The 15,017-nt window shown below is 40.2% G+C and overlaps 1 pseudogene; it reads left to right on the top strand.

Moving 5' to 3' along the window:
* Positions 1-2,482: 2,482 nt before the first annotated feature.
* Positions 2,483-12,921, top strand: LOC122128355 (annotated as a pseudogene).
* The last annotated feature ends 2,096 nt before the right edge of the window (positions 12,922-15,017 follow it).

Raw genomic sequence — 15,017 nt, 5'->3', positions numbered from 1 at the left:
GAGACAACTAAAAAAAGTGACATAATATTTCACATAGATACATATCCTTCTGAGGCTAATTTCAAATGTCAATTCTTTGAGGAAGAGGAGGATTGGTCCCTTCTTCTGAGCTTTAGTTAGCTGATTCTGGAACTTTCCATAGTTGTTTGTTTAGCTGTAGCCTCTACATGTGAGTCTGAGTGGTTGGACAATAACTGATCTTTCTTCAGAGGTCTGAAGTCTCAACTGAACCCCCCTCAATATTTTCAGGATAAACAATAAGTTATAATCAATATATGTAATAATTAATCAGTTTTGAAATTTAAGTAAAAGTAACAGGCTCGAGAAATACTGAAGTTAACGTCTTCAAATCAATTTCAACTAATTTATTTCAACTAGAGATGTCACAGAAAGTAAATTTATATCAGGGCTCAAAAACAAATAATTAGGGGCTTGGAATGTAGCTTAATGGTTGAGTGCTTGCCTAGCATGCATGAAGGCCTCAGTTTGATTCCTTAGTACCACATAAACAGGAAAAGCAAGCTGAAAATGGTGCTGTGGCTCAAGTGGTAAAGTGCTAGTCTCAAGCCAAAGATGCTCAGGGAAAAGGCCCAGGCCGTGGACCGGAAAAAAAAAAAAAGCAGAAAGAAATGCTTAGTCCCATTGATGATGTATTTAAATAATTCACAAGATTCTTTGGTGAAATTTTTTTGGTGCTGGGCCTGAGACTTACAATCAGGACCTAATCACTGTTCCAGATCCTTCTTTTTGTGCTAGCAAGGCTAGCACTCAACAACTTGAACCACAATACCACTCCTGGCTTTTATGGTGGTTAAGTGGATATAAGTCTAACTACTGCTTGGGTTGGCTGCCATGCTTAATGCTCAGATCTCAGCCTACTGAATAACTAGGATTACAATCACGAGTCACTAGAGTCTGCCTGATGAACATTTTCTTTTTTTACCGTATCACACTTTTTTTTACCTTATCACCTCAAAAACAGACATGTATACCAATTTATACAACTATTAGATGGTACATACTTTTTCAGGCAAAATTACATAGAAAAAAGTCAAACTAATTTCAAAGTCATCTGTTATAACTAGTTGCAATTTGAATGTACTTAATTGTCCATATAGATTTCTGCCAATAATTTCTTCCTATTCTCACTGCTCTGTTATATCTTTTTCCAGCCAAGTTTTGTAATTCTCCACTTTCCCCGTGTTCTCTTTCATTAAATGTCTCCACTAGACATGTCTTCTTCCAAGCTTCATTTCCTTCATTCACAGACCTTGTTTGCTCTTCGGTTTGTATTCTCAAGTGCTCTCCCTCCCTCAGTCTAACTTATATGGATTTGAGACAAAACTGATAGGAGTTGAAAGGCTTAGGAAATAGATTCTAATTCTATATGTGACTTTCATTGAAGGGAATGCCCAAGACAACCTTAGGTAAGGAACCTAGTTTGAAGAAGTTCTCAGGAATTACAAATTTCTCAAAGTCAAGTGGATTAGAAGAGGCCTAGAAACCAGTGTTCCCTCCTGGAGAAGCAAATACACAAGGACAACACTGCAAACAAAAATTGGGTAAGAGAAAATAATTTGGGAAATTTACTAATTTTGGAAATTCTAACAAGGTTGATGAGGGTAATCTGATTATGTGAGGTGGAGTTTGGAAAGTTCAAACATTGGCTGAACTAAGCTGTGGAACTAATAATTAGGTTTCCAATGAGCAGCACATAAGAATTTGACAATGAAGTTACACACTTGGGTTATTATCCACCTGGAGGCACTTAGGCCATGACACATTTTACAATCTCCCTGAACTTCTGAATGTTAATCTGAAGAACATGGATAAAGATGCACAGACTGCTCTGGGAATGTGGCTTAGTTGTAGAGTATGTGTCTTGTATTAATGAAGCCCTTGGTTCTATTCCTTAGAACCACATGAACAGAAAAGGCCAGAGGTGGCAATGTGGCTCAAGTTATTGAGTGCTAGCCTTGAGCAAAAGAAGCACAGGGACAGTGGCCAGGCCATGAGTTCAAGCCCCAGGACTGGCAAGAAAAATGTGTACAACCTGCATGTTGTCTGAAAACGATAAGTAAAAGGTAAAATAACAGATAAACGCAAAGTATCTGATATATCTGTGACCACACATTTTCAATCCTGTATGTCCACATCTTTGCTCAATACTTAACATACACTCAACACATATTCTGAATGAATAAATTCATCAATGACCACTTTATAAGAAATTTAATGAAGTAGAAATTAAACCTGAAAATGGGAATGGCCAAAACTTAAAATTGAATTAGAAACTTGTAGTTAGTGTTATAATGAAGTCTTTGTATCTCTGAGTCAAAGGTTAATGGGGGACCGGAGTATGTGAGAAGAATAGATGATAATTTGATAATAAGAGATTTTACTTTTCTGAAGAAATAGGGACAAACATTGTTGATCCCCAACTTAACTAACCATTGTTTTTCAACTTGGACGTAGGAAAAAGGAGGTAAAAATGAGCATGTACAGCCTACAGGAAAGAAAGAGTTATGCTTATGAAGATATCCGTAAACCCCACGATGATGATTACCTGTGTAAGTAACCCTCTGTGCTTGGTCAAACAGAAGGCAAATGTGCTTTTATAATAGTTCATCAGGTCATTTTGCCCCCAATTACTGGTTTACTCTAGTAACTTCACATGAAGAACTAAGTGACAATGATATGCATTCTGTGCTCTTTCTCATGATTGTTAAATCTGGGAATGTACATATTTCTTGACTAATTTTTGCTGCTCTTGCTTCAGATTGTGAGCAATGTCAGCACTTCTTCATCACCAGCTACACTGTTCATGGACCACCTATATTTGTAAGAGACAATGTGGTGGACAAGGGGCATTATGACCATTCAGTCCTCAGTCTGCCCACTGGGCTGAGAATTCGTCAGTACAGTTTTCCTCAGGCTAGGCTTAGAGTATGGAATGAGGAATCTGATCTGCCATTGGGTTTGCACTTTAGCCCCTATGGGGGCTTGATCATAGAAGATGAAGATGCAGACAATAGGTACTCCTGGATGGTAAGAAATGCCTTCCCTTTCCCCCCTTTCTCTAACTCCATGTGAACCCCTGTGCCTCCAATGAAACATTGCTAGGACATGGACAAAATAGTTGTATGTGTTTGTGGAATCTGCATAAACATGGACATGCTGATTTAGGATCAAAGTATAGTGCATATAAACAGAGTGTGTCAGAGGCAAAGTGCATCCACGCTTAAGGAGACTCTGTTAGGACTATGACAAATCCCCTCAGATGTGTAGACGACATCTTATATGTTCACAACTGCTGAATCCATGCAGGCTCAAAGAGCATCACTGGAATCAAGTAATGTGATTTTGCCAATTATTACTCAAAAGCCTTTAGCTTGTCTTTCTGAAACTCAGATCACAAAAAGGAGAAACTTCTATGTGTAGATGCAAAAAATAAATCCCAGGCCAACTGGAGTGAGTCCAGCAGTCATTTTCATGGTTCCTAAGAGGATATTCTCCTCAGAAGACTTGCACCCTGATTATCACACCTTTCTCAATGGATTCCCATATCTCCATTTTTCTTTTGCTGTACTTGGTGCTTTCAAAATTATGAATATTTGAGGGAAAAGTAATAAAAATATAAATAGTATAGCTGGGTTCCATAGCTCAACCTTTAATTTGGACTTTTGAGATAGATATGATGTGATCTCAGTCTGATGCCAGTCCTAGCATAAAATTTTATAAGATCCCCATTACTACCAATGGCTGAGCACGTTGGTGCACATTTGGAAGTACAATGGCTGTATAAAGTGAAGTATCTCCAGCAATCCATGCAAGCACAAGCAGAATGGCAACCCAGGACAGCAGGGGAAAAAACACCTCAAAAATAAACTATGCACTGGTGGCTCAAACCTGTAAGTAGCTACTCAGAAAGCTCAGATATGAGTATCATGGTTCAAATCCAGCCCATGGAAGAAAGGCTGTGAAACTCTTATCTCCAATAAACCACCAGAAAATCAAAAGTGGCGCTGTGGCTCAAGTGGTAGAGGGCTTGCCTTGAGTTGAACAGCTGAAGGACAACATTCAGGCACAGAGTTTAAGCCCCTTGACAGACAAAAAATACCTCAACAATAAACAACACAAAAAGGGCTCATGCTTCAAGTGGTAGAGTGCTTGTATTGCAAGAGGTAAGTTTAGTTACTGCGTTCAATCATAGCTCTGCTATGTATGTAAGTATGTATGCATATATATGTGTACTGTATCAAAATAAAAATTTCCATGAGAGACAAAATTAACACATCAGAATAAAAACCAAAGGACCTAACTTCATTCATAGATCCTGCATCTATAAAGCACATACTGTATCTGAGTCAAAGAATTACCCTCAGTAGTTGAATAAATCATATTCCCTGAGAATTTGTGAAACACATGTGGAGACAGAAATAACAATTTCATTGTAGGAGTATTTAACTATAATTTTTCTTCCTAGTTTTTGCAAAGTACATAGTGCCCTAACAATCTACAAGAAAGAATTTTAGTCTATTAAGGTACACACAAACACGTTGAAGCAGAGTTGGAGCAGTGGTGAGTTTCAGAAAACAGTGGTTCTATGATATGTGCTGCAGCCCTGTGCCATGGGGAACCATTGTCTTATCATGAACCGACATCATGAATAAACAAATTTCCCTTTATTCTCTTTATAAGACAATGGGTTCTCTGAATTTCTATGGGAACATAGTGGAGACAGGTGCATGAGTGAATCCAATCTAAGGAAAATTACTTGGGCCAAATGTCAAATGATGTGTGCTAATCTAGAAACCGAGTACATGGCCCCACCCAAGTCTATGACATAAACTTGAACTCAATTTAGAGAATCTGGATATCAATCTATTTGTGACAAATCAGAATTGAGAGAAGTCTGGAACTGGGCTTTGAAAACAGTGCACTTAGAGTTCTAGAGTGGATGAGTATTAGGAGTAGATCCAAAGGGAGCAGAAACTTACCCTCTTATGTTTCCTTCCTGTGCCTGCTTCAACTTTAGGTATATGAACTGTGGCAGGTATGCTGAGAAACAGAATCTGAGGGCCTTTCAGTACCACAGGTAGATCTTCTACCAAACCTGTCATGTCATCAAGGCAGGATGTGAGCTGCTTGTCTCCTATGGGGATGAGTATTGACAGCAACTGGGCAGTAAGTGGAAGAAACAGCTCACAGCAGAAACAGGTGGACTTCACTATGGTTCCTTAAAAAGGAAGAAAAAAAATAATTCTCTTTGGTAATTTTCGAATATCAACTCTTCGGTAGAACAAAAGGCAATTTAACTTGAGAAAAATTTCATGTTAAGTACCTCTGAATTTAAAGATGCAGTTTGTGATACTTTATTAGGAAAATTAACTTATTTTTAACTATTTGTCCTGATTTTACTTTTTAAGAACTTCATATGTTTGAATGCAATACAAAATACTGTGCTAAAAGGCTTAGAGGCCAAAAAGAGTACCTACCAGCTCTCTTTCAAAGAACCAGTTACTTCTGGCCATTGCAGTTTTTCTTACTTCCCTCCATATTCACAAATGTTATGCATATGTCATTTTTCATTATTACATAGTCTACATATTCTGTGAATATATTACTAGGAAGAAAATCAGTTAGAATGAGAGTTCCCATAGAGCCTTGTGTCTTTGACAAAAATGAATCCATCTTTTCTCAGGGTGTTTTGCTCCAGCCATGGCCCTCAATTCTTGGTTCGATGGCTGCAACTAGGCCTTGCTTTTCTTCCTCACTATAAAGAACTAAAAAGTTTTTAGTAAGGATGTTCTTTCAGTAGAAAGGCCTGAAATGGAGAGAGGAAACATAGCCCTGTGAATATCTCCGAGATGGCCTGTCATTGGCATGGAGAAGTTGACTCCTGTAGTTGGAAGTGTCAGTGAGAGGACAAATAAGTTGGCAGTGATTTCAGAAACTCTAAGGAAAACATCTGTTATCTGCTACTGGAAAAAGAGTGTCAGTTCATGTTCTAAGAAAATGTAACAGTAAAAATAACTAAGAAATCAGACAGCCCTGATCTGTCCAGGAATCTCAGACTGCCCTGACCGATTATCTCCGAACTCTATCAGGAAGCAATTTAGGCCAGGAAATAATCCAGGAATAGCGCCCTCAGCATTCCTGTGATTGGTCCCACCTACCCCAACTTATAATATGCTTGCTATGTATCATTCAACCTATCCTGTAACTGCTAAGCTAGAAAGTCCCTGCCCTTACTGGAAATGATCATACCCCAACCAATAAACTTAAGACTAGATTCACTCCGAACCACTGACCTATCACAAAATCAGTGTTGTAATGATCCTTCCACCTGCTTCATACACAATACAAAACCCTGCTGAACAAGAGATTGGGACTCACAATTTCTGACCTGCTGTGTCAGGGAAGGTTTGTGAGTCCAGCTCGAGCTGTAATAAACGACCCTTCTGCATTTACATTGGCAACAGCTCCCTCCTGGCCTTTGGGCGGTCTATTGCCTGGTACTTCAGCAGGAAGCAGGAGAACAGCGAGAGTCCAGAAGACAGGAGAGGCACAGGAGTGAATGCACCTTTCCGTGGAGATGCCTGGGCCATGCTTATGAAGTTCCCAACATGCACGTGGTGGCCACCACGCAAGTCGCTGGAAGCCCCACTGGTCTGGGGCACAGTGCCTGTTCCAGATCTACAGTCCAAACATCCACGGTGGCCCTGGGCCTGTCTGGGCTGGAGCTGCACCCACTAGCCATGCTTCCTCCACCCTGCTGGGCATAGCCTCCCAGCCACTGCCTGGTCTTCAGCATTTATGCCAGTCTGGCTCTATGGGGCAGGCTGAGGCTGAAGTGACCATTCCGGGTGCCCGTTCAAGTCGAGTGAGGTCACACCTGTGGTGAAGCCAGCCCTCACACACTTCCAGGTATGTCCAGAAAGGATTGAACGCCACTGTCCCAGTGCTGCCGTCCTCCCCATCCTCAGAGTTTACCTCCATGTCCCCACCTTTGTTGTTGAAATTGTTCAGCCACTGTGATCTTAATTTTCATTGTCTGCCTTTGCAGTACTTGAGATTCCTTTCTCTTCTCACCAGGCCACCAGGCCCCATGGAATCCGCCCCAACAACCCCACCTCACAGACACTTTCCAGAACCAGGCAGCCTTTGGGCATGCTGCTTCCTGAGCCTCTGATTCTCTGCCTCTTTCCTCACTTCACCAGCTTTTGCCAGGGCCTCCTCTCCCCTCCCCACCTCCCCAAGCCCCAACTCCAGTGTGGCCTCCCATGTGGCCTACACTCATCTCCCTATCACGCCCAATCCAACCCCAGTGTGGCCACTGCACTGGAGAAGACAACTAAGGTCCAGCAGCAGCAAAGATGCCACAGTGTACAGCTGGCTGAGAACTGGAGGCAGCATAGGTCTCTCTGATCAGTGTCTCTCATCTTTCTCTTCACTTACTCAGGTATCAATTGAATTTAGTATTTAATTTTTGGGTCTCATAAGTATCTTCTTATTAAGTCTTTGCAGAATAGCTGGTAGAAATGCAGTCCCAAAATTCGGATTGTTTGTTGTTTAATTTTTTTGAGATTCAGAGATGTTTTAAGTAGTTATAATCATCATGAACTCTCACTTTCATAGCAGAGTGCTATTCAGAAAATATTACTTATGCATCTATTATCAATTATGTACAAGACTTGAAACTTAAAGTTTCAAATATTACAGGAAGATCTTTGATTCATGTTGAGTGGATGTGAGTAGGTTGAGCTGTTGCATACATTCATTTTGTGTGTGTGTGTGTGTGTGTGTGTGTGTGTGTGTATGCGCGCGCGTGTGTGTGTGTGTAGGGGGTGTATATGTATTATTGAAATCAGGGATAAGGATGAGCACGGTCTGAACTTGTTTCCTTTTTCTGAGATATATGTTGTTGCTCTATTGGTGGTAGGCTCTGACTGCTTGCCTTTGCCTGATGTGCACTTTGCAGTTTTTTTTCAAATAAGCTTCTTATTTCTTATTGAGCAGATAGGGCTTTGATATTGCTTTGCCTTTAATCTGCCATCTAGGATCTTATTTTCCTCTTTAAAAATTAACATACAATATAAATTTTATCTCCTGTCTGATTTTCCCTTTAATTTGCATTTTGAAATAAGTAGTATAAGAAATTTGAGCTCTGTATTTATGAACTTTGAATTCTCTGTTTAATGTAATAACTGGACACATTTGTTAGCACCAAGATCTTAAATTTCTTTTGCAGTTTTAGTTTACAATACCCTCCTCCATGTTTTTAGCATAGGAAAACAAACAATTCCTAGTAAAAATGATAACAATTTATCCGTTAACTATCAGATAATTCATAAATAATGTCTAGTGGCAAATGAACACATTTGCTGAATAGGATTCCCTCATAGACCCATGCACTAAAATACCCCTCATAGGGGCTGAGAAGGAAGATCAGTGGTAGACAGATTACGTTGCATGTATGAGGCCCTGGGTTTTATTCCTCAGCACCACGTAAGCAGAAAAAGCCAGAAGTGGTACTGTGGCTCGAGTGGTAGAGCACTAGCCTTGAGCTGAAGAGCTGAGGGCAGCGACCAGGCCCAGAATTCACCACCATCGACATAAATAAATAAATAAACAAATATTTAAATGAATAAAGAAATAAAACAAACTCATACGCAAGTAAATTAGTTTCAAAGGTTGATTACCATTTTAGTTAGGGGCAGGGTGCTAAGATATAGCAGACCTCTGTCCCAAAGCTTCAAGAAGGATTTCAACTGTTGACTAATATTGAAAACAAAAAGTAAAAATATAGCTCTGCCAATAACATACAGAATCTCCATTCAAACAGAAAGAAGTACTACGAATGAAATACTTTTTATAACATTTGTTAAAAGATTCTGGCTGTATAATAATTATCATATCAATTGACCTTCGAAAACTCTATAGGTAGGCCTCAGTCTCAAGGGCCTCTAAAACTGGAGGAGAGAATCATCAACCTGGACTTTTAAAAATTGTTATTGTTAATGCAGTGGACATATGGGTCACCATTTTGTAATTCAGATAATGAGTTCATTTTGTGTTCGAAAATCTCATCACTTCTTTTCTCTATGTTTTTCCCTCCTTTCCCTGCCCTCAAGTGGTATAGTTGATTGTCAACATAATATCTACAGAGTACCACTGCTGCATTTGTTTCCTTGTTCTCTTTGAATTTCTGTGGCTCCCTCACTGCCCAGAAATGGATAAACAAAAAAAGAAAAATCCCTCATTTCCAATTCCTTTAATTCATTTCAATATAAACATCAGTAGTTTTATGAGATTGTCAGGCTCTGTCTGCACATCCGGAACACTTATACTTCCTGTACCCAGTCATAAGTCCCACCAGATTCTAAGATCCACAAAATAATTCTGTCCACTTTCCACACAAGAAGAAGCTGAGATTCAGAAAGATTAAGTAACTTATGGAAATACTGAATACTGGGCTGAGCATAGTGGCTCACTCTTATAGCCTTACCTACTCCAGAGAGTGAGATCTGAAGATCATAATTTGAAACCAATCAAGGTTGACAAATCCCTTACATGTTTATCTCGTTAACCAACAGAAGTCAAGAATTGTGTGATTCAAGTGATACAGCTAGAATGCCACCAGACTTGAAAGGGAAACCTAAAGATAGTGCCAATAAGATGATTTTTAAGAACCAATGCTGCCCCATACAAAATCTCAGACACCAGACACACATCTTTAAAAAGATGTTAGTACTGAAATCCAAGTAGTTTTTTTTTTAATTTTTATGTTTAGTTATTACCTTTAGTGAGGTATGATGATAGTCTTTACTGATGAGCCACAATTTAGAACTTTGTTGTAATTATATCCATGTCTGTGCCAAAGAAACATTCTCCTAGTTGTCTTCCCCCGTTTCCAGCAACTATAAGTTGTCTCGTCTTGGCCCAGTTTCAAGTTCATTGTTCCAGTAGATCACAGCCATCCTAATAACAAGGATTATAGGTGGTAACTACCATACTGGACAATACCTGCCTTGGGAAAATTGTTCAAATTTCTCCATTCAGTGGAGGTTGTTAGGATACACCCATGATCACTTTGTGCTCAGAGTTGGGAACTTATAGGTCCAGGAATTCAGGGCAAGCACTGTGTGCTACTTCATACTTGTACACTTTAATGGCAGCTTCCTATTGTCTACTTTAAGCATTGTGTGAAGAGAAAAACTGCCCCTAGTAGACAGAAACACTGTACTAACTGTTGTTCTCAAAGCACAGGAGGAGGGAAAGAAGTTCTGAAAGAGGCATATAGCCTAGACACTGAGTTCTTAGAAACTTGGGCCGCCTGTTAATCTGAACTTCAACATAGAAAGTCAGAGCCTGCAGTGGTTTGTAAGCTCCATTTATATTCCTGAGCATGGGGCTCCCTTCCCCTCAGCCCTTCTGATGCTTTACATCAGCGTTTCTTAGTGTGTCTTAATGTTTTCCTGTTAGTTCAGTGCACAGGCTAAAAAATTAAGCATGTCCAACCATGGGTTTCCATTGCCCTAGTAGATGTTTTGCATTTTAGGACATTCCTTCCAGGGAACTCTCTTCTTGGGCCCTCATGTGCACATGATCACAGAAGCGAATGTCTCACAAACCATGGAACGCAGTTGCTAAATGATGATTAAGTCACACAGAGGCTCAGACAGTTTGGGCTAGTAGCCTTTGTGAGAGGCCTTGGACTAGGCACTGTGGAAACATTGACAGTAATTCCTCAGAGCAATACCACTGATTAGCGGGATATGGAGTGGTAAAAGAAGAGTGAATTTAACCAAGTTCTTATCTCAGAGAGGGAAATGGATTGGACAGAATGATAGGAGAGAGATTTAAAAGAAAAGAAGAAAAATGGAAATAAAAATTTAAATTTAAACAATGAAACACTTAAAAATTATGTAAGTTTAAAGAAATTATATTGAGAGAAGGATAGAATGAGAGGAGGGGAGGGATAGGAGACATGAAAAACTAACAAATAAAAGTGCTTAAAATTACTTATTAAAAAATTAGGGCTGGGAAAGTGGCTCAGTAGTAGAGTGCTTGCCTTGCATGCATGAGACCCTGGGTTCTATTCCTCAGCACCACATAAGCAGAAAAAACTGGAAGTGGAGCTGTGGCTCAAAGTGGTAGGGCACTAGCCTGGAACTGAAGAACTGAGGGACAGTGCCCAGGCCCAGAGTTCAGGCCGCATGACCAGCAAAACAAACAAACAAACAAACAAACAAGAAATTATATAGGTACAAAGATATAATATTGCTACTAAAGAATTTAAGCCTAAGAGCTTATGAATTGAGTAATAAATTTCTGGATTAAGTGTGTATACCATGGGGTATAAGGTCTAATAATTGACAACGGTTATATATATGGGGATGAGCAGAATAGCAATTAAGTCACTCAAAAAAGAAAGAAAGAGAAAAAAAAAAGAAAAGAAAAAAGTACCAAAAAATTAGAAGAGATAAAAAAGCACACATACACATATACACCTAAAATAAAAATTATGAGAGGAAAAAAAGATTAATAGAAAACAATTAAAAAATAAAATTAAAAAAGTTACAGAGTTCTTTTTTGGAGGGGGGATGTGAAGATCATTTATCTCCACTGTGTCCATAACCAGTCTCTTGGTGGAGTCTCTGGTCTGCTTGTGGTGATTGGTTTTCCTGTGGCTTGATTGGATTCTTTTTTTTTTTTTTTTTTTTTTTTTTGTTTTTGTTTTTTTTTTTTTTTTAATTTAATTTTATTTGTGAACATACTGTACAGAGGAGTTACAGTTACATGGGCAGGATAATGTGTACATTTCTTACCAAGCATTGCAGCCTCCTCCTTTGTTTATCCTTCACATCCCTTCCCAGCCTCCCCCCTCCCCCCCTAATCCCAATCCTTCTCCTTCCTCCCTCCCCCCAGCCCCCCCCCCCCCACCAACATTGTAAAGTTCGTTTTGGACATGACAACTTGTACTTCTCATTGTTGCAACAGGTCCACCTGTATCCTTAAACAACTGGTTTTTCCCCATCTCCTCCACAAGTTATACTGACATCAAATATAGTGAAAGCAAGGGTTATACTGTGGGGGAGGGACATACAATTCTTAAGTCAGTTTGTTTGAGCAGGCAGAAAAATTCTCTGCTTTACCCAGGATTTTGTGATCCTCTTCCCAGGCTAGTTCAATGGGAGGGAGATCTGCTTTGAATATCACAAAAGAGGGAGATGGCTGTTTCCTCTAGTTTGGAGATGCTGTGGTGAGGCTAGGTTCTGGGTAGGGTTGAGGCCTTTCAGCAAACTAGCTTTTCCCTGAGGGGCTTGCTCCAGAGACACTAACAGGGCCCAGCCTGGATCAATTCTCAGGGTTTGTGTTTACTGAATTTTAATTGATTTTCTAGGCTGCTGTAGGGAGGGGCAGCCTCTGGTTCTGTTTACACAGTGAAGAAAGTCCTGAGGTGGGAGGCGGATCTTCCTCTATCTGGGCTGGGTGATTTTCCCCTGGATGGAGCTGAGCATGGAAGGTTAGGTCAGGTTCTTGTGACCTGCTAAATGACTCTTTTCTTTTCTTCCATGGCCTGACTTGGAGCTAGTTGCTCAGGGGGGCCTTTATCAGTATGGAAGATGGAGATCTCTGGTGGTTGGGGAGGGATGGCTTTCCCTCTTCTTCTCCCTGAGAAGGAGTGAGGATGTAAGTGTTCTACACATGCTAGAGTGTCTACACATCCTGAGTCGTCTCTGGTGTGTGATCTGCAAGATGAAGATATCTGCTCCTTGTCAGTTCTTGCTGGTGATGAGTAGAATCTGCTCACCCGCTTTGTCTGGTGCTGTTTTCCCGATCTCTCTCTGTTATAGCTATGGCCGCTATGTCCAGTGTCACTGCCGCCGCATCCGTTGCAGCCTTGGCTACTAGCAAGTGTTCAGTTCTGCCTCCTTGCCTGGATTTTCCCTCTCTGGCCAAACTCTCTGTACTGTGATGGCACACTTGGGGTGATTCTCTAGCCTACGACTGTTCACTAAACAGTGTTTAGGAACACTAAAACTGCTTTCTATGCTGGAGCTTGTTTAGCCTCCAGCTTCTCCTCTGCCATCTGCCTCTGAACCTCTCTAATGAGATTCTTATCTCCAGTTAGCAATCAGAAAACCATAAGTGGACTCTGGTGGAGTGCTTCACTTCAGCTGAAGAGCTCAGGGACAGCACCCAGAATTCAAGTCCCATGACTGATAAAAAATAGAAAGAAAGAAAACAAGTGAGTGCTCAGAGCCAGTGGTTCATACCTGTAAGTCTAGCTTAGTCAGAAGGCTGAGTTCTAAGGATCAAGGTTCAACACCAGCTTGGTCAGGAAAATCTATGAGATTCTTATTTTCATTTAACCACTGAAACCCACAAGTGACCATGTAATTCAATGTGGTAGAGCACTAGATTTGAGCACAAAAGCTCAGGGGCAGGATCCAGGACCTGAGTTCAAGCCCCACAACAGACCGAAAAAAAAGAAAAAGGAATGAGAAGCCACCTTAATGAAATAACTAGGCAAGTACAATATACAGAATAATTCTTTCCTTCCTTCTTTTCTTCCTTCCATATATCCACATCCTTCCCTCGTTTTTATCCTATAACTTAAACTCAGGGCCTCATGCACTTTACGTAGGTGCTCTACCAGTTGAGCCATACACCTGCTTTTTTGCATTAGTCATTTTTGTTTTTGTTGGTCATGTGGCTTAAACTCTGTGCCTGGGCGCTATCCCTGAGCTCTTCAGCTCAAGGTGAATGCTTTACTGCTTGAGCCACAGCACCACTTCTGGTTTTCTAATGGTTTATTGGACATGAGTCTCATGGACTTTCCTGCCTGAGATAGCTTTGAACTATGATCTACAGATCTCAGCCTCCTGAGTAGCTAAGACTACAGGCATGAATCACCTGCACCCAGCTCTGCTTGAGATATTTTTGTGGTAGGGTTTTGTGTTTATGACCAGGCCATCATGGACCACAATCCTTCTTTTTATCCTTTCTGAGTAGATGAAATAAAAAGCACAATGCATTGGTTTCAGATATTGACTGAGATCCAATATTGTGAATGTTTTGCCTGGGCTAACATCAAATCATAGTCCTCTCTGCATTAGTCAAGTCCCAGCAGATAGCATTACAAGTGTGAGTTCCCATGCTTGGCTCAAATTTCTGACGACTGAAACATATGAATGAAGTTTTAATAATTTTAAATGATGAATTTAGGGACAATGGGTGCTCTTACTTGCCTAGTTTCAAATTTCAGCAAAAGTCCCAAATATTAACTTTTGATTTCCTCGAGTAAATTAAATAAGCAGATAATCTTTTAAAAGCAATTAACTGAAGAAAAAAGTTAAACAGAAAACATCCTTACCACTGCAACTTTGGATTCAACACATTGTCAAACATTGCTTATATCATAGTTGTTTTTTTCTGGGCAGTATATTCCATACACGGATCATGCCATTATCAAGTCAAGAGCTAAACAGCCTATAGGCTGTAGGCAAACATACCAAGGGAAGGCATGGTCCAGCAGCATTGTAGGTGGCAATGTCCCAACATAGGACGTGAAGGGTTAGGGAAGCTTAAGTAGAGCCTTTTCCTTAGGAATAATACTCTATTAAGCCATACCTCTTTTTCTGGGTTTATCACTGATTAATTGGAGACATGTCTCATGGACTTTCCTGCTTGGACTGGCCTGAAATCAGGCTCCTCAGATCTCAGCCTCCTAAGCTGTGAGGATTAAAGGCATGAGCCACCAATGTCTAAATAAATTATTCCTTTAATAAAAATCATAATGGCTACAGTATGGTTTAACAGAGAGATTGAATCCTTATCAGTTTTGTTCCTGACCTGCTATTCTGATAGGACCCACAAAACTTACATTCAATTCTCCACTGAAGTAGAGGGTATCCATTGCATGCTCTGTAGCATCATAAATCACTTGCTGGTGAGGAAAAATACCTCTTTTCCATAGGAAATGCTCAGTAAATTCTGATTATTGA

Source organism: Dipodomys spectabilis, unplaced genomic scaffold, assembly GCF_019054845.1.
Source record: "Dipodomys spectabilis isolate Male_0828 unplaced genomic scaffold, ASM1905484v1 ptg000012l, whole genome shotgun sequence".
NCBI classification, from domain to species: domain Eukaryota; kingdom Metazoa; phylum Chordata; class Mammalia; order Rodentia; family Heteromyidae; genus Dipodomys; species Dipodomys spectabilis.
This window is presented reverse-complemented; position numbering and strand designations above follow the sequence as displayed.